This window comes from Cervus elaphus, chromosome X, assembly GCF_910594005.1.
Source record: "Cervus elaphus chromosome X, mCerEla1.1, whole genome shotgun sequence".
Lineage (NCBI taxonomy): Eukaryota > Metazoa > Chordata > Mammalia > Artiodactyla > Cervidae > Cervus > Cervus elaphus.
In genome coordinates, this window is record NC_057848.1 from 34,994,383 (window position 1) to 35,021,564 (window position 27,182).

Consider the following 27,182-nt stretch of genomic DNA (forward strand, 5'->3'; position numbering starts at 1 on the left):
ATAAATGGGGAAACAGTGGAAACAGTGGCTGACTTTATTTTTATGGGCTCCAAAATCATTGCAGATGGTGACGGCAACCATGAAATTAAAAGATGCTTACTCCTTGGAAGAAAAGCTATGACAAACCTAGACAGCATATTAAAAAGCAGAGACATTACTTTGTCAACAAAGATTCGTTTAGTCAAGGCTATGGTTTTTCCAGAAGTCGTGTATGGATGTGAGAGTTGGATTATAAAGAAAGCTGAGCACAGAAGAATTGATGCTTTTGAACTGTGGTGTTTAGAAAAGACTCTTGAGAGTCCCTTGGACTGCAAGGAGATCCAACCAGTCCATCCTAAAGGAGATAAGTACTGGGTGTTCACTGGAAGGACTGATGTTGAATCTGAAACTCCAATACTTTGGCCACCTGATTTGATGCGAAGAGCTGACTCATTTGAAAAGACCCTGATGCTGGGAAAGATTGAGGGCAGGAGGAGAAGGGGATGACAGAGGATGAGATTGTTGGATGGCATGACCGACTCAATGGACATGGGTTTGGGTAGACTCCGGGAGTTGGTGATGGACAGGGAGGCCTGGCATGCTGCGGTTCATGGGGTCACAAAGAGTCAGACATGACTAAGCTATTGAACTGAACTGAAGAGTTTGTTAGACAGCAATGTAGATAAGGGATGCAACAGGTGCTCAGGTGTGGGTATATAAATCATAGTGGTATTTTAGAGAACATTAGCACTCTTCCTATTCTTCAAACTTCTCAAGCATGTGACCACCTTGGGATCTTATTACATGTGGTTCACTGCCTATAATCCTATTCTACAAGATCATCAGTTTTCTTCTTATGATGTAGATTTCAGATCAAACGTCATCTCTTCAGTAAGCCTCCCAAGAACACATTTCCAATGGAGCCAGCTCCTTTGTGTCACCCTTTATCTCATTATCCAGAGTTGCTTTTCTTGAAGAACTTATTACTACTTGAAATGTTCATATTTTTGTTTAGTATTTTAATACCTAGCTCCCCCAAACAGACTGTAAACTCCATAATAGCAAAACTTTATCTGTCATGTTTACTACCCTATATCCACAACCTGGCACATAGTAGGCTCTCAATAGATATGTATTAAATTGCTACATTAAATAGTGGTAGGGGTAGAGATGGGGGGATGCTCTGTAAGTAGAGCTATGCTTTTTTCTTGTGTGTTTAACCACCTCCTCTTCATGCAGCCAAGTGCTTAAGCAAGAAGCCCCCCTTTTACCTCAAAAAAAAAAAATGAGTCTTAATTAGTCTGAGGTGGCTCAGATGGTAAAGCATCTGCCTACAATGTGGGTAGACCTGGGTTCAATCCCTGGGTCAGGAAGATCCCCTGAAGAAGGAAATGGCAACCCGCTCCAGTATTCTTGCTTGGAAAATTCCATGGATGGAGTAGCCTGGTAGGCTGCAGTCCACGGGGTCACAAAGAGTTGGACACGACTGAACGACTTCACTTTCTTTTCGAGTAAATATTGGTAATTCCATTTCTTTGATTGACCTAGATTTGAGCATTTGGTACAGTTCTGCCCAATGAGATGTGCTAGAGGGCTTCTGGGAAAAGTTTCTTTGTTCTTAAAAAGAGATGTAAAAATAAGAAATATTTCCCCGTTTTTGCCTCTGAATGTCATATGTCATTTGCATATGACACCAAACTTTGGTAGGCATTTTTGAGACTATGAAGAGAGCCAGCCTAAAAGACTCAGCTTCCATGCTGAGGATGGCATAAATTGGGTCCTTTATGATGTTTCTGAGCCATTGAATTAATTAATCTGGAAGCTGCTCTACCTCTAGACTTCTAGTTGTGTGAGATGAAAAGTTGCTTTTTGTTAACCTACTTTTAGGCATGCTTCTCTGTTATAAGAAGCTGAAGACAAAAAAAAAAAAGTTGAAGACATCCTAAGTGATAGCATTTTGGGGAGAATTAGCAAAATTAAACCACAAACAAATAGAAAACTTGAGCAGCTTAATAATCATAGAGGAAATTAAAATAGTTTGAAATGTCTACCAATTAAAAGTCACTCAGCTCAAGTGGTTTCACATTTGTGTATATCAATAGAACTTAAAAAATGCAGATGGTTATCTTGATATTGAAATTATTTTCAGATTATAGATCAAGGAAGAACACTCCTGAATTCATTCTACAAAGCTAGCATCATCTTAATGCCAAAACCTGATAATGCTACTCTAAAATGAAAACTATAGACCAATTTCAACCATGAAAATAATTCTAAAAAACTCTAAATAAAATATTAGCAAATGAAAACCAGAAGTGAATTTGAAGAATAATACATTATGACCAAGTGGAACTTATCCTAAGAGCAAGCACGGTTCAATATGAGAAAATTTTCAATACAATTAGTAACTGTCAACCACTTAAAGGAAAGAAGACATGATTATATCAATAGATGAAAAAATTGGTATTAACTCAGAACCTATTTATTTAAAAATGAAGTAAAACTGGAACAGAAATAAATTACCTATATACACACAAAAAAATTATTTACCTCAAATCAATAATAAATATCATAATAAATTGTGAAATACTGGACCCATTGTCATTAAAATCAAGAATGCCGTTATCAGCTCTATTATTCAATTTTAAGGTTTTGACTAATGCAATAAGAGAAGGATGTGAAAATATTACAAATATTTAACAAATTACCTTTATAGGCATATAATGGTATAATAGAACATCCAAGAAACTTTTCAAAAATCTGTTAAAAAGCTGACAAGAAACTTTGGTAAGGTGACAGAATGTAAGAAAAAAATACAATTATCAATAGCTTTAAAAATTTATATCAGTAATAATCATCATCACTCAGAAATCATAAAGGAAAAATTCAATGCAGAATAGTGATAACATCTGAAGACATCCAGGAATAAATTTACCTAGAAAGGAACAGGATTCATGTAAGAGAAGTTACTGATGGGGTTAAAATAAGACAGAGAGAACAGGGAAGCACACTATGTTGCTGAATAGAAAGAACCTAATAAAAATATAACTTCTCCCAAATTAAGATGTAAATTACAAAAAGTATGTCTTTTGAGTTTTATATAGACCTGGGAAAATTAAAGTTAAATGAAATGATAAATGTATTAAAATTCCACAAAATTTTTGATTAAAAAAAAGGGACATAAAAATTGGCAGAGTAGGGAACTTCAAAAACCCATCTCTGCACTAATGCAATGATTTAACCTAGCAACACCCATCAGTTCAAATCAATCTTTTCTGAACTCTGGACTCTAATAAAAACTTACACTGATCAAAATAGTTCTTAATGAAGAAATAAGCTATTAAATTTTGTTAAGAGAGTTTTGTGGAATTTTTACTGAACTGCTTACAATCACCCACTTCTTAGCTTGGAGATAGCCATGGGGACTGTAACTCATATTGCTAGTTAGTGTGGCTTGCTGGTGCTGGGAGGGGGGAAATGTGAATTTTGTTCTCAAAGAATTGTGATTATATGTTTCGACTGGTCAATACATCGATATTAAATTTCTTCATGAAAAAGAGGAATCAGCACAGAGGATCAATTGCCTTTCTTAAAAACCCACCTTGGAATTTTCTCAGGGTTGGAGTTAGCCTCCCTAGCAGTGTTAGCCAAATGTGAAACAGCAGATTTGAGAAGGTAGGAGAAAGAACTGCTGAGACAGAAAATATATACATTGAAATTATCTAGTCTGTCTCACAGTCACAGAAAACAAAGTTATGGTTACCAAAGGGGGAAGGGGGTGGGAGAGGGATAAATTAGGAGTTTGGGATTAGCAGATACACACCACTATAAATAAAATAGATGAACAAGGTCCTACTGTGTTTCACAGGGAACCATATTCAATATCCTGTAATAAATCATAATGGTAAAGAATATGAAAAATAAATGCATATAACTGAATTACTTTGCTGTATACCAGAAACTAATACAACACTGTAAGTCAACTATCCTTCAGTAAAAAAAAAAATCAAAAACTAAATTAAAAAAAAAGAAATTATCTAGTCTAAGGGATAAAAAATAAAAAACAATGAAGAGGAATGAATAGGGCATCAGAAGTATGTGAGACACTAACAAGTGTACTAAAAGATGCATATTGGTAGTCCTAGAAGGAGAGGAAAGAGAAAGTGGTGGAAAGTATATTTGAGGAAATAATGGCCAAAAAAATTTGAAGAAATACATGAATCTGCATATCCAAGAAGGTGAACAAGCTCCAAGAAGACTAAACTCAAGGAGATTCCACACTGAGACACATAATCAAACTGTCAAAAGACAAAGACGAAGAGGAAATCAGGAAAGCAGAAAAGCAGCTTGTCACAGACAAGGGATCCTCAGTAAAAATTAACAGCCAATTTCTCTTCAGAAACCATGGAGGCCAGGAGGCAGTGGGTTGATACATTTGAAGTGCTGAAAGAAATAAAACCCATCTCAACCAAAATTTGATATTCTGCAAAACTACCCTTTAACAATTAAGGTAAACTTAAAACATTCTCAAATAAACAAGAACTGAGCAAGTTCATTGCCAGTAAACCTGCCTTATAAGAAATCTTAAAGGGAGTCCTTCAGGCTAGATAGTAATTCAAAGTCATGTGAAGAAATAAAGAATGTGGGTGAAGGTAACTATATAGATAAATATAAAAGCCACAATTATTGTACTTTTGGTTTGTAAGCTTTTGTCTATATGATTTAGAATACAAATACATAGAACAAAAATTATAATTCTATGTTAGTGGGCATACAATATATAGACATGTAAGTTGTGATAATAACAACATAGAGGAGGAGGGATGGAGCTGCATAGGAAAAGAATTTTTTAGACTATTGAAGCTAAGTTATTAATTCAAATTAGCTTGCTATAAACTGAAGATGTTAGTTGTAATCCTCAGGGTAACCACTAAGAAAATAACTAAAAGCATATACAGAATGAGAAATGAAAAGTAAATAAAAATTATACACTACAGAAAAAAAATCAGACACAAAAGAAGGGCATAATGAATGAACTGGGGAACAAATATATATAAATATAAATATATATATTATATATATATATATATATGGCATATAGAAAACAGAAAAATGACAGAAGTCAAGTAATTATAGTTTGAAGGATTAGGGTAAGGGCAATGGAGATAATGATGTCCCATTTTGATATGTTGATATTTGAGGTGTTTTTTTTTTTTTTTCTCTAGATGTCTAGAAGAAAAGATCCAGTCAGCATGTGGAGCTCAGCATTGAGATCTAGTGATACAGAATTGGAAGTCATTAGCATATTGATTGAAGGTTCTCGACCCTTGACTGCATATTAGAGTCACTTGTAGAGCTTTGAAAAACCACTCATGCTTGGTCACAGTACCTCCCACCTCTCCCCACATGCACACTGACATTTAAAAACAGTTCCCCAGGTGAATGTAACATGCAGCCAAGATTGAGTACCATCAGTATAAGTGGTAACTGGAGCTGTTAGGAGTGGATGTGATTATCAGGGAGAGTGCAAAAAGATCAGGGGAACTGCTTAGAGTGATAAAGGGTCTATATCTCCACTGTCCAGTATAGTAACCACTAGCCACATGTGGCTCTTTCAATTTAGATGAATTAAAATGAAATAAAACAAAATTAAAAAAAAAACACCAAAATTCAGTTCTGCAGTTGCATCAGGTACATTTCAAGCACTTAATAACCACAGATGACTCATGACTACCTTATTGGACAGCACAATTACAAAATATTTTAATCATTACAGAAAGTTCTATTGGACAGTGCTGGATAACCCAAATGTCTCTTCCACCTCTGAACTGTCTGTAATTTGGAGAATTCTTCCAAATTCAGGGTAGAAATATACAGTATCTAGGGTAAAATATGGGTACTTTCATTTGCATAATGCATTTTCATGGCTATGGACACATGATGTTTTTATTTTTGTAAGGTCGTCAACTCTTTTTCACTTCTCTTTGAAGTCCAGGCAAGTTATGTAGAACCACTGGCAGCTGGATTAAATCAATGCTTTTCATTTTCTCTAGAGTGAAGACACGAGTGAAAAATATATATTTGTCTTTCTCAAGTCACTCAGCTGCATGGGAGAATTTAAATCTGTTGTTCAACACTCATTATCACATTGTCTGCCTGATGTTCCTTGAAGTAGTCAAGGGAAAGGCAGGATGGGATGACACTGATTATAGCAAATTATACAGTGTAATTGGTTAAAAGTCTTGCATCTGATTATTAGTCTTGGGGTTGGCTTTCATTCTAGATCCCATAGGCTATCAGAAATGAGTGTTTGTCCCCTTGCTGTTTCCCTTTCACTGTAGAATCCAAAGTGACAACGTTCACATAGGAACTTATTGAACAAAGCCTCTTTAAATGGGACAGAGGGACTTTTTAAAGAAGTTTTTTATGCTAACAATTAGGGAATCTGGGTGAAGAGTACACAGGAGCTCATTGTACTGTTTGTAACAGCTTTTCTATGTGTCTGAAATTATTTTAAAAATTGCAAAAAAAATTACTTAAAGTAGCAAATCATGAATTCTCATAAAAAAATCAAACAATCTGGCTTAAAAAGAATGAAAAATTTCATCTTTTACCTTCATGCATTTGAAATGATTTGTGTTTTATATATATTTTCTATCCAATTTTCTTCAGTTAATATTTTGTAAGAATTTCCCACACATCATTATTTGTAATAACACTTTTTTTTAAAACTTTCTTCCTTTTATTTTTTTAAATCTTAATTGGAGGCTAATTACTTTACAATATTGTGGTGGTTTTTGCCATACACTCACATGATTTTAAATCTGCCCTTCCCACCACCAGTTTCCCTGGTGGGGAAGTGGTTCTGCTAGGTGACACTGACACAATATGTTTCATGCCATCATATGTTAAAATATCTAGTTAAATAGCTACATAATATTTTATTAGATCAAATCAGGTACACCACAGTCTCCAGTTTGGGAATATTTAGGCTTTCTTCCATTTATTTCTACTATTAGAAATAAGGTTGTGATAGATTTTTTTGGTACACACACATACAAAAATAGTCTTCCTTGGTAGCTTAGCTGGTAAAGAATCTGCCTGAAATGCAGGAGACCCCAGTTTGATTCCTGGGTCAGGAAGGTGCCCTGGAGAAGGGATAGGCTACCCACTCCAGTATTCTTGGGCTTCCCTGGTGGCTCAGACAGTAAAGAATCTGCTTGCAATGAGCGAGACCTGGGTTCAATCTCTGGGTTGGGAAGATCCCCCAGAGGAGGGCATGGCAACCTGCTCCAGTATTCTTGCCTGGAGAATTCCCATGGACAGAGGAGCCTGGTGGGCTACAGCCATGGGGTCACAAAGAGTTGGACACGACTGAGCGACTAAGCACAGCACAGCACAGCATATGTATGTATATATATATCTATATATCTATATATCTATATATATAGATAGATATAGATATAGATAGATATACACACACACACACACACACATATATATGTATATATATATTCAAGGTTATTTGTTCAACTTATCAGAAGTCAAATTACTAGGCCAAAAACCAGGAGCATTTTTAAAGATATATACTGCTGAACTTTCTAAAATTGTTTCGTTGATTTTTCATCAGTGGATTTCTAAAGGGAAAGAAAACATCAGAAAACCCAAGGAATAGAAATAGATCTCAGTTTTCTCAGATATAATGTATATTTGATGATCCAAAGTCTTTTACCTCTCACATATTCTAAAATTCTATAGTGTAGCAAATGGGTAATGTGTCATGAATGGAATGCATTTCAGATGTTCCAATAGATGTTACTTTCATCTTGGGAGGAAGAAAGCTTGGTGAACTCTTCAACTGATAGTTTGGCATTCTCCACAGTAACAGACATCAGAAGCTATATGAACATTTGTCCCTCTCTCTGTTTCAGAGTAGGACTTTATTAAATGGGTTTAAATTTTACCTATTAGTTTTCTCCATTTCTAGAGAAGTGAGATCAGTGCCTTGAGTATAGCTGGTGCTAATTAAAATTGTAAATATCAAGAATAGCTGGAATTATTGTGAGGTGGTTAGGAAAGGTATGTAGAAGAGGTAGAACCTGAGCTGATCTTAAAAGCTAGGTGGGATTTAGATAGGCAGATGCAGGAGTTGGGAGAATACCTTTTTTACATGTGGGATGGAAATAGAAGCCAAGGGTGGGAAGTGGCACTGTCTTGGGCATCGCAGTATTTAGGATGAGAAAGAAGTGTGTAGAGTAGGAAAACTGGACTTGGTTGTTGGGGGATATTGAGTATATGGTTGAGAAGCTAGGACTTGATCTTATAGGCATTGAGTCATGGTTTTTAAACAGGACATGATCAAGAAAGCTGTATTTTGTAAGGTGACTCTTACGGCTGTACACATGGTAAATTAGAGTAGCAGAGAATGGGACTACTTCCATAAGAAAATGGTGCTCCATGTAGATTGATGGGCTTCCCAGGTGGCACTAGTGGCAAAGAACCCTCCTGCCAATGCAGGAGATGTAAGAGATGTGGGTTCGATCCCTGGGTCAGGAAGATCCCCTGGAGGAGGGCATAGCAACCCACTCCAGTATTCTTGCCTGGAGAATCCCATGGATAGAGGAGTCTGGTGGGCTAGAGTCCATAGGACCGCAAAGAGTTAGACACAACTGTATATTGTTGGCAGTCAAATGGAGAAGAGAAGAATGTTAGAGCTCTTTCAAAGGAAGAAAAAACAGGACTGGGTAGTAGATAGACTATAGGAGGTTATGTAGAAAGAACCTTGATGATATCCAAGTTTAAGCCCAAGTGACTAGAAAAAGTGGCTGTGCTTCTCTCCATGTGACTGAGGTGAGCTCTTCACTAGACTGGTTACTGGGGTCATGATATTTTCATGGTAAAGCAAGTTTCTGTCAAACAGACCCTATTTCTTCATGACTTCCATTTTACTTCAAAGATGCTTATTTTTCCTTCATCTTCATCTGCCATGGGCTCTTAACATTTTAACTTTCTCTGTCTCAGAGGGTTCTGACAAGTAATAATCTTAAAGGCTTAAATGCACTCAAGAAGTTCTGCTGAGTATCCCCTTACAAAGCAATCTCCTTCAGTGTGACTGTTTTGTTACTTTCTCCTTTTGCATATTGGGATCCATAAAATCAAATTACCCTTGTTGTTACTGAGAGGGTTTTACTCTTGTACAACGATCTATTTCCTGCAAATTTGATTAGTTCTCCACCTCCCTGCTTATGCCAACATGCAAGATTAGAACTTGAAATATTACAAGAGTTCAGTTTCAAAACAAAAAATAAAAGCTGTCATGGACTTACTGGAAATAATGGTACATACCTCTATGTTTAAAATGGGGCAGTGTAAAGAATAGTGTCCTAGGAATTAGGAGACCTGGATTCTAACCTCAGCTCTTTCACCAATTTAAAGTATGAACTTGAACAAGTCACATTTACTCATCTCTGTGTCTGTTACCTTTTCTGTGAAATAAGGGAAACAAAAAAAGTGATTGCTAAGATCAATGCCAGCTCTTAAATCAAATGTATATTAAAACAATAAATATGTACATATATATTAGCAACATCTATGATACTTAGAGACCACTGGGTTAGATACAGCATCAAGTGAGGGACACATTTTTCAGTTAGCCATGTGTTTACTCCATAAAGACAAGACAGGAGGATGATTCAGGCTAAAAGAAAGGAAGTTTGATGGATCACCGGCCCAGGTTCAATGCGTGAGACAGGGTGCTCAGGGCTGGTGCACTGGATGACCCTGGGGTTAGGATGGGGAAGGAGGTGGGAGGGGGTTTCTGGATGGGGAACACATATGCACCTGAGGCTGATTCATGTCTATGTATGGCAAAAATCACTACAATATTGTAAAGTAATTAGCCTCCAATTAAAATAAGTAAATTATTTTTTAAAAAAGGAAAGGAAGTTTGAGAAAGTTACTGGTTTGGGCTATTTTTATAGATGAAATAAACTGGATAATCCAGATTAAATCATCTCTCCCTTTGACACTGGGGAAAGTCCAATATAATAGTCTGTATGAATAAGGTAGACTAGAATAGGACCCAAAGATGTGTTTGCCCTGGTTTTCTGAGGTGTATGTCCACAGCCTTCTGAGTCCCAGAAATAGCAGTCATACTTATCAGCACTATCTTAATGAGTCCTCGTGATTTCTATCATAGGGGAAACAGCCTGAGATCTTTCCTCTAATAGAGATTCCAAAGAGTGTGTTGTTAGAAGAGGGTTTAACTCCATTGTGCCCCTTTCAAGAATTAAGAGTGTGAGTATGAGAGTGTATCACCAGAGTATGTCTATTGCCTATTAATAATCCCCTATGGCTCTGTCATTTACAACTTAGACTTAGTGCTCCTCAGATCTGGATAGTAGATCACCTGGAAATCAAGATGTTCTCTGTGAACCCTATAAAATATTGCCATAAATTTAATCTTTTTAAAGTATTTGTATCCATTCCCTCAAGATGCTCTGAGCAACATGTAAATAGAGGGGCATACTAACACATTCAAAGGCTCTGCTCAACAAATCTTTCATCTCCTTACTCAACTCAAGCCCTTTCTCTCATGCCGTCTGTTCTCCCAGATACCCATCCTATCCACAGCTCGCTCTCTGGATTAAATGCTAATGTGAGCTGTGCTCTTTTTGGCTGCCAACTCTGGCTTCTTTTCAGAATTTTTTGCCTCTAAGACTGCCTCAGGTTACCATTGCCCTGTCTTGCATCTCCTGCCCCTTTCCCCCCACTTCTCTCCCTAGTGGGAAAGTGGCTCTTACAGGTAGGATTGAGACAGTGTGTTTTATACCATCACATGACTACAGGGAATTTTTGCTAGCAGTTTAAATGCAGACCTGTCTGTGACCACAAATGGATAAAGGTAAGCCATTGATGACATGATGCTTTTCCTAGGTGTTCCTTTGCTGCAGGTTTATTTGTGTTGCTCTCTGCCAGCAGTCACTAAAGGATTTAAGAGGAATTTGTAGCTGAAAAACCTGCCACGGAGAAAATTCTCCCCTGGATTAAATTGTTCCCGGAAATCAATGACTACTGCAGATTGATTTTGGTAGTAGAACACCTTGGTGCAACCTAAAGAACATCTGTGATTTGTGGAACCATACTGTGATGAATATCAGTTGATCAGAACACTTTTCAGTGTTATTTATGTAACTAGTCATGCTGTCCTACTTATAGTAAGCAGTTTTGTAAGTTATATTTACAACTTACTGTGCAATGTGGGACTTTTATTTATCTCCAATTTCCTCTAATACTAGTATCCTGATTAAAAAGGTCCCTCTTGGCCATTATCTCTCTCAGATGAAATGTGTCTCTGCGTCAGTTTAATGGTCACTGATATCTATCTAAGACTTTATGATTACAAAGTATTTTTACATACATTATCTCATCCACTGCTTTCACTTACTTTTGCCTATTTCACAGAACTGTTATCATTTACCTTTTTATCTAGATGGATATTTTCCAACATCACAGAAATTACTAATTTGCTCTAAAACCCAAGGGTGAGTAAATGACAGAGTCAGGATTATAATCCAAGTATTCTGACACCATGTTCCATGCTTTTCCACTTCTTGGTCCATTCAGTATAAATGGTGAAGGGAAGGACTACTGTATAAAATACATTGATTAAAGCAAGACACTTCATGTGAATTTTACTTATGCACCCAGCCCAGGGCTGTACTTAACGTTGCTGTTGAGAACAGAGCTACCGTGTTTCAGCAGAGCTCCAAGAAGGATTCTGTCCTTGGGCCTTGATCAAGTTGAACCATGTTTATGATCCTTTTAAGAGATAAGAAAGCCTTCCTCAGTGATCAATGCAAAGAAATAGAGGAAAACAACAGAATGGGAAAGACTAGAGAGCTCTTCAAGAAAATTAGAGATACCAAGGGAATATTTCATGCAAAGATGGGCTCAATAAAGGACAGAAATGGCATGGACCTGACAGAAGCAGAAGATATTAAGAAAAGGTGGCAAGAATACACAGAAGAACTGTACAAAAAAGATCTTTACAACCCAGATAATCACGATGGTGTGATCACTCACCTAGAGCCACTAACAAACGAAGCTAGTGGAGGTGATGGAATTTCAGTCAAGCTATTTCAAATCCTAAAAGATGATGCTGTGAAAGTGCTGCACTCAATATGTCAGCAAACTTGGAAAACTCAGCAGTGGCCACAGGACTGGAAAAGGTCAGTTTTCATTCCAATCCCTAAGAAAGGCAATGACAAAGAATGCTCAAACTACCACACAGTTGCACTCATCTCACACGCTAGTAAAGTAATGTTCAAAATTCTCCAAGCCAGGCTTCAGCAATACATGAACTATGAACTTCCAGATGTTTAAGCTGGTTTTAGAAAAGGTAGAGGAACCAGAGATCAAATTGCCAACATCCGTTGGATCATAGAAAAAACAAGAGAGTTCCAGGAAAACATCTATTTCTGCTTTGTTGACTATGCCAAAGCCTTTGACTGTGTGGATCACAATAAACTGTGGAAAATTCTGAAAGAGATGGGAACACCAGACCACCTGACCTGCCTCCTGAGAAACCTGTATGCAGGTCAGGAAGCAACAGTTAGAACTGGACATAGAACAACAGACTGGTTCCAAATAGGAAAAGGAGTACATCAAGGCTGTATATTGTCACCCTGCTTATTTAACTTATATGCAGAGTACATCATGAGAAATGCTGACCTGGAAGAAGCACAAGCTGGAATCAAGATTGCCAGGAAAACCTCAGATATGCAGATGACACCACCCTTATGGCAGAAAGTGAGGAAGAACTAAAGGGCCTCTTGAAGAAAGTGAAAGAGGAGAGTGAAAAAGTTGACTTAAAGCTCAACATTCAGAAAACTAAGATCATGGCTTCTGGTCCCACCACTTCACGGCAAATAGATGGGGAAACAGTGGAAACAGTGATAGACTTTATTTTTCTGGGCTCCAAAATCACTGCAGATGGTGATTGCAGCCATGATATTAAAAGACACTTACTCCTTGGAAGAAAAGCTATGACAAACCTAGACAGCACATTAAAAAGCAGACATTACTTTGTCAACAAAGATCCATCTAGTCAAGGCTATAGCTTTTCCAGTAGTCATGTATGGATGTGAGAGTTGGACTATAGAGAAAGCTGAGCGCTGAAGAATTGATGCTTTTGAACTGTGGTGTGGGAAAAGACTCTTGAGAGTCCCTTGGACTGCAAGGAGATCCAACCAGTCCATCCTAAAGGAGCTCAGTCCTGGGTGTTCATTGGAAGGACTGATGCTGAAGCTGAAACTCCAATACTTTGGCCACCTGATGCAAAGAGCTGACTCATTTGAAAAGACCCTGATGCTGGGAAAGATTGAGGGCAGGAGGAGAAGGGGATGACAGAGGATGAGATGGTTGGATGGCATCGCTGACTCAGTGGACATGAGTTTGGGTGGACTCCGGCAGTTGGTGATGGACAGGGAGGCCTGGCATGCTGCAGTTCTTGGGGTCGCAGAGAGTCAGACATGACTGAGGAACTGAACTGAACTGAACTGAACTGAGGTGAACTTAAGTGACAGAAACCTTCCTCTTTGCTATGGAGTGAATTATGTTCGCCTAAATTCATATGTTGAAGCTGTGTCCCCTAAGGTGATTGCATCTGGAGTAAGGAAGTAATTCACGCTAAATCGGGTCATGAGGGTGGGGCCCTAATAGGATTAGTGCCCTTATAAGAAGAGACATCAGGGAGTTGACTTGCTGCTTGGTAAATGAGCCTAATACCTTTGTATAGGAATTGTTGATTTATAGTGAGAAGGGCTTGATCTTGATTTTAGCACTCTTTTTAAAAAGTTGTATAGTTGCATTACAATATTTTATTAGTTTCAGGTATGGAGCATAGTGATTCAATATTTTTATAGATTATACTCCATTATGTTATTATTACAGAATGATGATATAATTCCTTGTGCTGTAGAAAACCTTGTTGCTCATCTTTCTTATACATAGCAGTGTATCTCTCAATCCCATACCCTTGCTTGCTCCTCTTCCTTTCCCTTTCTCCAATTATAACCTCCAGTTTGTTTTCTATACCTGTGAGTCTGTTTCTGTTTCCTATATACATTTGTTTATTTTTTATTTTTTAGATTCCACATATAAGTGATAGCATACAGTATATGTCTTTCTCGGTCTTCCTTCACCAAGCATAATATTCTCTAGGTCCATCCATGTTGCTGCAAATGGCACATTGTCATTATTTTTATGGCTGAGCAATATTCCATTGTGTATATCTATCTATCTATATATAGTGGGCTTCCCTGATAGCTCAGCTGGTAAAGAATCCACCTGCAGTACAGGAGACCCTGGTTCAATTCCTGGGTTGGGAAGATCCCCTGGAGAAGGGAAAGGCTACCCACTCCAGTATTCTGGCCTGGAGAATTCCATGGACTGTATAGTCCATGGGGTCATAAAGAGTTTGACACAACTGAGTGATTTTCACTGTCACTTTCATGTATATATAACACATCTTCTTTATCCATTCATCTATTGATGGGCACTTGGGTTGCTTCCATGTCTTGATCTTATAAATAGTGCTACTGTGAACACTGGAGTACATATATCCTTTTGAGTTAATGTTTTTGTTTTCTTTGGATATATACCCAGGAATGGAATTGCTAGATAATATGGTAGTTCTATTTTTAGTTTCTTTAGGCATTCCATACTGTTTTCACATTGGCAGCACCACTTTACATTCCTTCAAACAGCGTACAAGGGTTTTGTATTCTCCACATCATCACTGACATTTGTTATTTGTGATCTTTTTTTGATTGCCATTCTGACAGGTGTGAGGTGGTATCATTGTGAGTTTAATTTGCATTTCTCTGATTAATAGTGATATTGAACATCTTTTCATGTACATGTTGGCCATATTGTATGCATTCTTTGGAAAAATGTTTATTAAGGTTTTCTGCCCATTTTTTAATTGGGGGGGGGGGTGCTGCGACGGACTGCGCAGAAGCGTGGCCGTGAGAAGCTACCCCTCGCCAAGGTCAAGGGTGGTGACCGAGAGCACCAGGCTGTGACAGCGCAGGAGCGGTGCAGAGGAGCTTCCCCACATCCGAGGTCAGGGGTGGCGGCGGAGAAGAGCTACCACACACCGGATGTCAGGGGCAGTGGCCGAGAGGAACTACCCCACGCCCGAGGTCAGGGGCCGCGCCCAAGAGGAGCTAACCCATGCCCGAGGTCAGGGGCGGCAGCCAGGAGGAGCAACCCCACCTCCAAGGAGCGGCTGCTGCGCAGGCGCAGGAGGGCCGAGAGGCGCTACTCCAAGTTCAAGGTCAGGAGGGGCGGTGGTGAGAAGATAAACCTCGTCCAAGGTAAGGAGAAGCAGCTGCGCCTCGCTGGAGCAATCATGAAGAGATACCCCACGTCCAAGGTAAGAGAAACCCAAGTAAGATGGTAGGTGTTGCAAGAGGGTATCAGAGGGCAGACACAATAAAACCATAATCACAGAAAACTAGCCAATCTGATCACAGGACCACAGCCTTGTCTAACTCAATGAAACTAAGCCATGCCATGTGGGGCCACCCAAGACGTTCGGGTCATGGTGGAGAGGTCTGACAGAATGTGGTCCACTGGAGAAGGGAATGGCAAACCACTTCAGAATTCTTGCCTTGAGAACCCCATGAACAGTATGAGAAGGCAAAATGGTAGGATACTGAAAGAGGAACTCCCCACGTCGGTTGGTGCCCAATATGCTAATGGAGATCACTGGAGAAATAACTACAGAAAGAATGAAGGGATGGAGCCAAAGCAAAAACAATACCCAGTTGTGGATGTGACTAGTGATAGAAGCAAGGTCCAATGCTGAAAAGAGCAATATTGCATAGGAACCTGGAATGTTAGGTCCATGAATCAAGGCAAATTGGAAGTGGTCAAACAGGAGATGGCAAGACTGAATGTTGACATTCTAGGAATCAGCGAACTAAAATGGACTGGAATGGGTGAATTTAACTCAGATGACCATTATATCTACTACTGTGGGCAGGGAATCCTTTAGAAGAAATGGAGTAGCCATCATGGTCAACAAAAGAGTCCGAAATGCAGTACTTGGATGCGATCTCAAAAATGAAAGAATGATGTGCTCGTTTCCAAGGCAAACCATTCAATATCACGGTAATCCAAGCCTATGCCCTGAATGGTAACACTGAAGAAGCTGAAGTTGAACAGTTCTATGAAGACCTACAAGACCTTTTCGAACTAACACCCAAAAAAGATGTCCTTCTCATTATAGGGGACTGGAATGCAAAAGTAAGAAGTCAAGAAACACCTGGAGTAACAGGCAAATTTGGCCTTGGAGTACGGAATGAAGCAGGGCAAAGGCTAATAGAGTTTTGCCAAGAGAACGCACTGGTCATAGCAAACACCCTCTTCCAACAACACAAAAGAAGACTCTACACATGGACATCACCAGATGGTTGACACCGAAATCAGACTGATTATATTCTTTGCAGCCAAAGATGGAGAAGCTCTATACAGTCAGCAAAAACAAGACCAGGAGCTGACTGTGGCTCAGATCATGAACTCCTTATTGCCAAATTCAGACTTACTGAAGAAAGTAGGGAAAACTAGACCATTCAGGTATGACCTAAATCAAATCCCTTATGACTATACAGTGGAAGTGAGAAATAGATTTAAGGGACTAGATCTGATAGAGAGCCTGATGAACTATTGACGGACGTTCATGACACTGTACAGGAGACAGGGATCAAGACCATCACCATGGAAAAGAAATGCAAAAAGGCAAAATGGTTGTCTGAGAAGGCCTTGAAATAGTTGTGAAAAGAAGAGAAGCGAAAAGCAAAGGAGAAAAGGAAAGATATTCCCATTTGAATGCAGAGTTCCAAAGAATAGCAAGGAGACATAAGAAAGGCTTCCTCAGCGATCAATGCAAAGAAATAGAGGAAAATAACAGAATGGGAAAGACTAGAGATCTCTTCAAGAAAATTAGAGATACCAAGGGAACATTTCACGCAAAGATGGGTTTGATAAAGGACAGAAATGGTATGGATCTAACAGAAGCAGAAGATATTAAGAAGAGATGGCAAGAATACACAGAAGAACTGCACAAAAAAGATTTTCACGACCCAGACAATCACAATGGTGTGATCACTGACCTAGAGTCAGACATCCTGGAATGTGAAGTCAAGTGGGCCTTAGAAAGCACCACTACAAACAAAGCTAGTGGAGGTGATGGAATTCCAGTTGAGCTATTTCAAATCCTAAAAGATGATGCTATGAAAGTGCTGCACTCAATATGTCAGCAAATTTGGAAAACTCAGCAGTGGCCACAGGACTGGAAAAGGTCAGTTTTCATTCCAATCCCTAAGAAAGGCAAGAACAAAGAATGCTCAAACTACCACACAATTGCACTCATCTCACACACTAGTAAAGTAATGCTCAAAATTCTCCAAGCCAGGCTTCAGCAATATGTGAACTGTGAACTTCCAGATGTTCAAGCTGGTTTTAGAAAAGGCAGAGGAACCAGAGATCAAATTGCCAACATCCGTTGGATCATAGAAAAAGCATGAGAGTTCCAGAAAAACATCTATTTCTGCTTTATTGACTATGCCAAAGCCTTTGACTGTGTGGATCGCAATAAACTGTGGAAAATTCTGAAAGAGATGGGAACACCAGACCACCTGACCTGCCTCTTGAGAAATCTGTATGCAGGTCAGGAAGCAACAGTTAGAACTGGACATGGACCAACAGACTGGTTTCAATTAGGAAAAGAAGTACGTCAAGGCTGTATATTTTCACCCTGCTTATTTAACTTATATGCAGAGTACATCATGAGAAATGCTGGACTGGAATAAGCACAAGCTGGAATCAAGGTTGCCAGGAGAAATATCAATAACCTCAGATATGGAGATGACACCACCCTTATGGCAGAAAGTGAAGAGAAACTAAAAAGCCTCTTGATGAAAGAGAAAGAGGAGAGTGAAAAAGTTGGCTTAAAGCTCAACATTCAGAAAACTAAGATCATGGCTTCTGGTCCCATCAGTTCATGGGAAATAGATGGGTAGACAGTGGAAACATTGTCAGACTTTATTTTTTTGGGCTCCAAAATCACTGCAGATGGTGATTGCAGCCATGAAATTAAAAGACGCTTATTCCTTGGAAGGAAAGTTATGACCAACCTAGATAGCATATTAAAAAGCAGAGACATTACTTTGCCAACAAAGGTCCATCTGGTCAAGGCTATGGTTTTTCCAGTAGTCATCTATGGATGTGAGAGTTGGACTGTGAGGAAAGCTGAGTGCTGAAAAATTGATGCTTTTGAACTATGGTGTTGGAGATCACTCTTGAAAGTCCCTTGGACTGCAAGGAGATCCAACCAGTCCATCCTAAAGGAGCTCAGTCCTGGGTGTTCATTGGAAGGACTGATGCTGAAGCTGAAACTCCAATACTTTGGCCACCTCATGCGAAGAGTTGACTCATTGGAAAAGACCCTGATGCTGGGAGGGATTGGGGGCAGGAGGAGAAGGGGACGACAGAGGATGAGATGGCTGCATGTCATCACCCACTCGATGGGCATGAGTTTGAGTAAACTCTGGGAGTTGGTGATGGACAGGGAGGCCTGGCGTGCTGCAATTCATGGGGTCGCAAAGAGTCAGACACGGCTGAGCGACTGAACTGAACTGAACCGAACTGATTTTCTTAATGTTGAATTGTATGAGCTGTTTCTATATTTTGGATATTAACCCCTTATTTGGTCATTTTATATTTTTTTGCCTTAGGCCACAGATATAAAAAAATATTGCTACAATTTATGTCAAATGTGTACTGCCTATGTTGTCTTCTAGAGTCTCAGCATTTCAGTCTGTTTTTGGTATCACATTTTACATCTCCATGTTTATTCCTTCACTCTTTATTGTAGTTATAGATGCTTTATACTTTTTCCTTTAATCTTTGTACTACCATAGTTTAGTTGATCCTCAGCCTTTATTTTTATGAGTGGGATTTTTCCTTTTCTATAGTCTCTTCTTGTTACAGCCTTTTCCCCCACGTAGTAAAGACTCTAACATTTCTTTTAGGGTAGGTTAATAGTATTGATTAATTTAGGTTTTGATTGTTTGAGAAGTCCTTTATCTCTCTTTCAGTTCTAGATTATAATCATGTTGAGTTGATCCCTAAGTTGCAGGTTTATCCCTTTCAACACTTTAAATATATTGTGCCATTTCCTTCTGGCCTGCAAAGCTTCTGCAGAGAAATTAGCTGCATAACCTCAAGGGGGTGCCCTTCCATATGACTGTTTTTCTCCTGCTGTTTTTAGAACCCTGTGTTTATTTTGCCATTTTAATTATGCTATGCTTGGTTGGGTTCATCTTATTTAGAACTCTTTTGTCATTCCTGTACCTGGATATCTGTTTCCTTCTTCAAGTTTGGGGAGTTTTCAGCCATAATTTCCTCAAATACATCTTAATCCCTGCCTCTCTCTCCCTTTTTCTTTGGGATCCCTATAATGTGAATGTTGGTATTCTCAAATTTTTTCTCAGAGATTTCTTAAGCTGTTTTCACTTTTTAAAGATTTGTTTTTCTTTTTTGCTGTTCTGATTGGGTGATTTCCAACATTCTATCTTCCAGATCACTTAAGTCTTCTTCTATATGACTTATTCTGCTCTTCATTCCTTTTAGTGTGTTTTTTCTTTTAGTTACTGAGTCTTTCATTTCTGATTGGATCTTTTTTTATATTTTCTAGTTTCTTGTTAAAATTCTCACGGTGTACATCTATTCTTTTTCCTAATTTAGTTAACATTCATATTCCCAATGCTTTGAATTTTTTATCAGGTAAATTATTTGTTTCTGTTTCATTATTTATATTTTCAGGGGGTTTCTCTTGCTCTTTCAGTGAAGAGCAGTTCTTCTGTCTTTTCATTTTGCTTCACTGTGTCTGCCTCTTTGAATTTAGGTAAAACCTATTGTAGTCCTGAAGTGGTGTTCTTATGTGGGACCTTCTCTATACAGGCTGTGTGTGCCCAATGCCTTTGGTGGGAGAGCTGAATTTGATGTGGATGCAAGTCACATCTTTCCTCAGTATGCACTGGCCACTGTCATCTTGGGAATGGATGTGGCTGGCGATGGAGGGCCTAGAGCTGGAGGTGGGTGTGAAGTGGGACTTCTTTGCTCAGTGCTTGTTCCTGCCCAGTTGGGGGTGCAGAATCTGATACCAAGTTGCTGGAACAGAAGCCCTGAGGGTTGGGCCTGAGCTTTCTCTGTTCCATTTAAGTGTGTCTTTTTCTCTCTCCTAGCACTAGGATCCTTGCCCTAGAAGGGAGGAGTGCTGAAGCATGGGGTGCCTGTGTGAGGTTCTTGGCTTATATTGGCTACAGACAAAGATCTGAGCTGAAACATGGGGTGCCTGTGCGGGTTCTTGTCTCATGTTGGCTATAGACAGAGATCCGAGCCATCTCTGATGCACTGCCTTTGCAGGCACCCCCACATTTCCCCGTTGTGCTGCTCAGATGCAGCCTCAGGTTCCAGTCCCTTTGTTCACTGCCCTCAGCCTTTGCTGCTTCTGTCCTGCTGTGGAGCCACACAGTGGATCAGGTGGGGCCCACATGGACGCTTGGTGAATATCAGGGTGTGAGCTGCGTAGAGGGCCACCATCAGATTTCTGGGCTGCTTCTGATGTATTGCTTGAATAATAGCCAACAATGGCTACCACAGTTCCACCCAGGCTCTCCTTTGGGACTGGGTCACCTCTGTGTCCACAACCTAATTTTCTCCCTAGTTATGGCTGCTCTAGATCCAGTACCACATTGACATGGAGTAAGAGGAGCTGTAGTGTTCACTTCGCTCAGGCTGGGATGTGTGCTAAGGTAGTTGTGGGAAACCTAGCAGCCACTAAGAGCAATCCCCTCTCTACCCTCTTGGCTTTGGTTCACGGCCAAGTCAGTGCATGCACTCCTCAGGAGCAGAATCTAGGCTTCCTACAGCCCTCCTGTTAGTCCCCATGGCCCTCCAACCAGTTAAAGGGGCTTGTCCTTGTGCAGGATCCCAGGACTCGAACACCCAGTCTGTGGCTTTCACTGCTCACTTCCCACGGTGGATCTCTTCCCATGAATTCTCTTCCTCTGAGTCCTCTCCCCTGGGCAGAGGTCCCTACCCTATTGCTCTTCTTTCCTTCCTACCAAGTTACATGTGGATTGTTTCTTACAGTTTTGGTTGTTCAGAAGTGTTTCTGCAGTTCACAGTTAGTTTTCAGTGGGAATGTCCCTCATGTAGATGTATTTTTTATACATTCAAGCTCCATATCCTCTTACTCTGCCATCTTGATTGATTGTCTGCTCTTAGTACTCTTTTTCCTCCAAAGTGTTTAAAAATTGCATATATTATACATATTAGTGGGCTAGTGTACATCAATCATTTATCATTTTGTTTTTTCATCCTGAGCAAATAGATTATTTTCAACTCCAAAAAAATTGACAATTTCAAGACAAACCTGGTGTTTGATAGTAAGTTTTTCTTCCTCAGTTTTCTCTGGTTTCTCATTATAGTTATCCTTTTCTTACATGAATTACTCAGCATTCCTAGTTTTTTATATTATGGCCTGGCTACTATAGTAAGGGTATTTTAATTTATTTTGTAAAGGTATTTTAAACCTTTGAAGTTTATGGATAATTTTGTTTTCATTTTTCCACAGTATAAGAATCTTCTCGAGGGAATGGGCAACACAGAATGGTCGGCAGCTCATATAGTGTTCCTTGTCAGTAGGTAGTCAGTCTGAGATAGGAGAAGTCATTGGTTAGTCTCTCATACAGTCCCACATGCAGATACACTAGAACTGACCTTCTTAAAGACTGAAAAAGGCAGTTTTGAGGGGCATATTTATACTTTTCCTGTTTTGTTTCCCTCCAAAATCTACCCCCTATTACCTGTGCAAAGCACGGAGCCCTATGGGCCAATGACACTGCACCTTTTTCTCACTTAGCTGCCTGACATTCATAAATGTGTTAGCTGATTAAAAGGCTTAGAATATTATCACTCACAGGAAATACCTTGCCATTTTAAAAGAGGATTCTTGGAAATTGAAAAGACTTCAAGATCCACACTAATAAATTCTTAATGATATAATTTTGAGGATAGCTGTTTTTACTCTTGAGAGGAAAAGATTTATTTTATGTATTTGTTAGGGTGGCTTAACACCCTTTGTGAGCAGGGAGCCTGCATACTTGTCCCTATGTAGATGAATTCTGCTCCTTGCACAACACTGCTTTATAGTGATGCTTTCACAGTGATACTAATCTCCAGAGAGAGAGGCAGTAGTGTGCTACAGATGGCTCATATTATCACACTAGAGCAGGTTGTTAAATCACCAGGAATTTTTAAAGCTGATTTTAAAATACAGCTATTATTAAAAGTTAACTTATATCAACTTACAATTAAATTATGTTTTAAAAAGTAATAGTTAAAACTCATCACTTCATAATTACTTAACTACATTTTACTGTAATCTATACTCTTGAGGATATTTATACCTATTTAATCTCTATGGTAGGCATATTACACATGTTAGTAGCTTAAAATTGACCATAAAGAGAGTATTTACACCATCACACAAATTGGCAAAATGTTATACGTCAACAATAGATTTATTTTGCGGACGGTCTAGACTTAAATGGCAGAGAGCCAATCATACTTCAAAAAACTGGAAAAAAACAAAATGATGGAGAAAATGTTAGTAATGCAGATTAAACATCAAAGTATGTTATATAGGGACATTTGCTTCTGGCCAAAATGGAATAACAGAGACTGAATTTGACCTCACACTTGAAACAACCAAAAGATGAGGCAAAACATATGACACAATGGTTTTCAGGACTCTGGACGCTAGCCAATGAAGGACAATTATCTCTGAGGATAGGAAATAAGTGAGGAGAATTCTATGACTGCCTGAGATTACTGCCTTTAGAGAGTTTCCAAGCCATATAACAGGGAGAGGAAACTGAGGCAGAGTCTGGTAGACTCCCTGTGATGAGGAGATAGAGCTCAGAGTACAGGGAAAGTAAGGCAGCTAGAGATAACAGGATAGAGTATTGTGCAAGAGAGAGAGTTCCAGAGAGAGAGAACTCCAAATATATGCATAGGGTTCTCCACAGGTATTAAGGGGAACACAGATCAGTACATGTACAGAAGAAGACAATTGAAGGCCAAAGAAAGAATCACCTGAAAGGTTGAGAGAACATTAACTGGTGTTCACACAGAAAGGGGAATAGATTCTACTGCTACTAGCCAGACTGGAAACCTTCATATATTATGGGGCACTGGAGAGAAAGGTTTTACCTTGGTAGTGAGAAATAATTAGCCCTAGACTAAACAAGTCTCTGGTCCATATAACAAATTGTAAAAGTAAGACTGGAAAGGATCATTCTGTTTCCAAGTATCCTAACAAAGCTGAAGAATATTTATAGGAGTATGGCAATATCTAACACCGGAGAAGCACTTCTGCATGATAGTATAAGAACCTCTGAAAATATGATCCTCCATAAAATCAATGAAAATACTGGCAAAAAATGTTTAAACTAACATTTTCAAGAGCTCTGGAAATTGATACAAGGCTTGCAATAATTTGAGGAGCATTTATTCCAGAAAAACAGCTAAATCTTGACAGGACCAGAGAGCATTTTACTTGCTCTAGTTCCACTGCCCACTTTCCAGATTTATCAGTTCAGTTCAGTTCAGTCACTCAGTCATATCTGACTCTTTGCGACCCCATGAACTGCAGCATGCCAGGCCTCCCTATCCATCACCAACTGCCGGAGTCTACTCAAACCCATGGCCATTGAGTCGGTGATACCATCCAACCATCTCATCCTCTGTCGTCCCCTTCTCCTCCCACCTTCAATCTTTCCCAGCATCAAGGTCTTTTCAAATGAGTCAGCTCTTCACATCAGGTGGCCAAAGTATTGGGGTTTCAGCTTCAGCATCACTCCTTCCAATGAACACCCAGAACTGATCTCCTTTAGGATGGACTGGTTGGATCTCCTTGCAGTCCAAGGGACTCTCAAGAGTCTTTTCCCACACCACAGTTCAAAAGCATCAATTCTTCGGTGCTCAGCTTTCTTTATAGTCCAACTCTCACATCCATACATGACTACTGGAAAAACCATAGCCTTGACTAGATAGATCTTTGTTGACAAAGTAATGTCTCTGCTTTTTAATATGCTGTCTAGGTTTGTCATAGCTTTTCTTCCAAGGAGTACGTGTCTTTTAGTTTCATGACTGCAATCACCATCTGATGTGATTTTGGAGCCCCCCAAAATAAAGTCAACCACTGTTTCTACTGTTTCCCCATCTATTTGCCGTGAAGAGATGGGACCAGATGCCATGATCTTAATTTTCTGAATGTTGAGCTTTAAGCAAACTTTTTCACTCTTCTCTTTTACTTTCATCAAGAGGCTCTTTAGTTCTTCTTCAGTTTCTGCCATAAGGGTGGTGTCATCTGCATATCTGATGTTATTGATATTTCTCCCAGCAATCTGGATTCCAGATTTATGGTAGCCTTGAAAACCTGCAACCTCAGAACCACAGTGACTGAAAAATTCAGCAGTCTAGTAGTCATTTATAGATGACAGAATGGATTTGGAATTCACCAAATGCCCATTCCTACAGATTTGTCACTATTTGATCTGCCTGGCAAATCTCTAGAAACCTCCATTCTTAGGGTTTGTCTTTATCTGACTTTCTTCAGAGCTTTCTCTGTGAAGAAAGTCCCATCCCCAGACTGGCAAAAAATCAGCTGCAATTGTTTAACACTATAGTTCCTTAGACTTCCTAGGTGGTGTTAGTGGTAAAGAACCCGCCTGCCAATGCAGGAGACCTAAGACATGCAGGTTCAATCCCTGGGTCGAGAATATCTCCTGGAGGAGGGCATGGCAACCCACTCACTCTAGTATTCTTACCTGGAGAAGCCTATGAACAGAGGAGCCTGGTGGGCTATGGTCCATAGAGTCACAAAGAGTGTGGAACATGACTGAAGTGAATTAGCATGATTTAGCACGATAGTTCAGAGTTAGTTAGGGCAAACAAATGACTGATCAAAAACTAAATTTTAGGAAATGAGATATCCATAGGGGTCTATGAAGATCTCTGAAAATTTCCTCAGAATCTAAAAGGTGAAGCATATATTCAATGTTGTGTGTATGCACAGAAAAGACCTGAGAAAAATCTAATCTCTCACATAAGACTGACCTTGAGGCTCTGGACAATCACGAAGTAGTTTAAGGCATAATTGTTAACTGCCTCCCATGGCATTGAAAGCTTTCCCCAACACACACAGAGCCCTATGGCAAAAGCTGGGATAATTAGTAGCACTAAGCTAACTGAGCATAGACTTCGGTGGCCACATACAACATAGAATACAAACTTTACAGAATTAGTACAGGAAATTCACTAAATAAACAGCAGCAACAAAAACAACAACAAATAGCAACATCAAACACTGGATAGGAGAGTAATATAATTTTCACAGCTGCCACAAAATATTATTTGAAATGTCCTGTTTTCAACAAAAATTTCTAGACACACACAAGAACATGGCAGTATAACACATATACAGGAAAAAAAATCAATAGAAAATGGCCCAAAGGAAGTCCTATAACTGGACTCCTAGACAAAGACTTAAGTTGGCTATTATAAATATGTTAAATAAATGAAAGGAAACCATGTCTAAAGAATTAAAGAAAATTATGATAAGACTGTCTTACCAAACAATATAGGAAGAGATATAAATAAAAAAAAAAACAGAAAATTTGAAGTTGAAAAGTATAGTAACTAAAATGAAAAGTTCACTAGAGGGGCTTGGCAGATTTTGACCTGACCAAAGAAGAATCAGTGAACTTGAACCTAGATCAATTGAAATTATCCATTATGAAGAACAGAAAGAACATAAAACATGTGGAAAAGTGAACTAAAAAAGTCTCTGAAAGAAATTAAAGATCTACATAAAAAGAAATATATCCCATGTTCATAGATAAGAAAACTTATATTAAGATGCTAATGCTTCCCAAATTGATCAACAGTTTCAATGCAATGCCTATCCAATCCCAGTTGGCTCTTCATAGAAACTGATGAACTCATCCTAAAGTTTACGTGGAATTGCAGGAGACCTAGAATACTCAAAAACATTTTGAAAAAGAAGAACAAAGTTTGAGGACTCACTGTTCTTTATTTCAAAACTTATTACCAGGAAACAATGATTAGAACAGTGTGGCACTGCCAAAAGGATGGACATATAAATCAACGGAATAGAGTTGGAAGTCCAGAAATAAACCATGTGTCTCTGGCAAGTTATTTTTTAACAGGGATGTCAAGACCATTCAATATGGATAGAATAGTCTTTTTATAAACGAATCTGGGACAACTGAAAAAATTTTTAAAAAATAACTCAAAATGAATCAAAGACCTAAATGTAAGTGCTAAAACCATAAAACTCATAGAATAAAAAATAGGGGTAAATCTACACAGCCTTAAATTTGGCAAAGGATTGCAGAACAAGCAACAGCAGGAAAAGAAGATAAATTAGACTTTGCGAAAGTTGAAAATGTCTATGCTTCAAAGGTTGCTACCAAGACAGTGAAAAGATAACCCATAAAATGGGGAAATATATTTGTAAATCATATATCTGATAAGGGATTTGTACCTAAAATATATAGAACATAAAACTCACTAATAAAAATACAAATAACCTTTTCAAAGAATGGGCAAAAGACTTAAATAAACATTTCTTCAAAGAGAATATACAAATGGCTAATAAGTACATGAATAGATCTTCAACATCATTAATCATCAGGTAATGCAAGTCTAAACAACAATGAAATACCGCTTTCCTCCCACTATGTTAGCTATAATCAAAAAGTAAAGATAGTAACAGGTGTTGATGAGGATGCAGAAAAATCAGAATCTTCATACACTGCTGTTGGGCATGTAAAGTGGAGTAGCCACTTTGGAAAACAGTGACAGTTCCTCAAATGGTTAAAAATAGAGTTACCATATGACCTAGCAATTTTACTCCTAGGTATATTCTCAAGAAAAATGAAAACTTATGTTCACACAAAAACTTGTACATGAATGTTCATAGCAGCATTATTCATAGCTGAAGTGTGGAAACCACCCACTTGTCCATCAACTAATGAGTA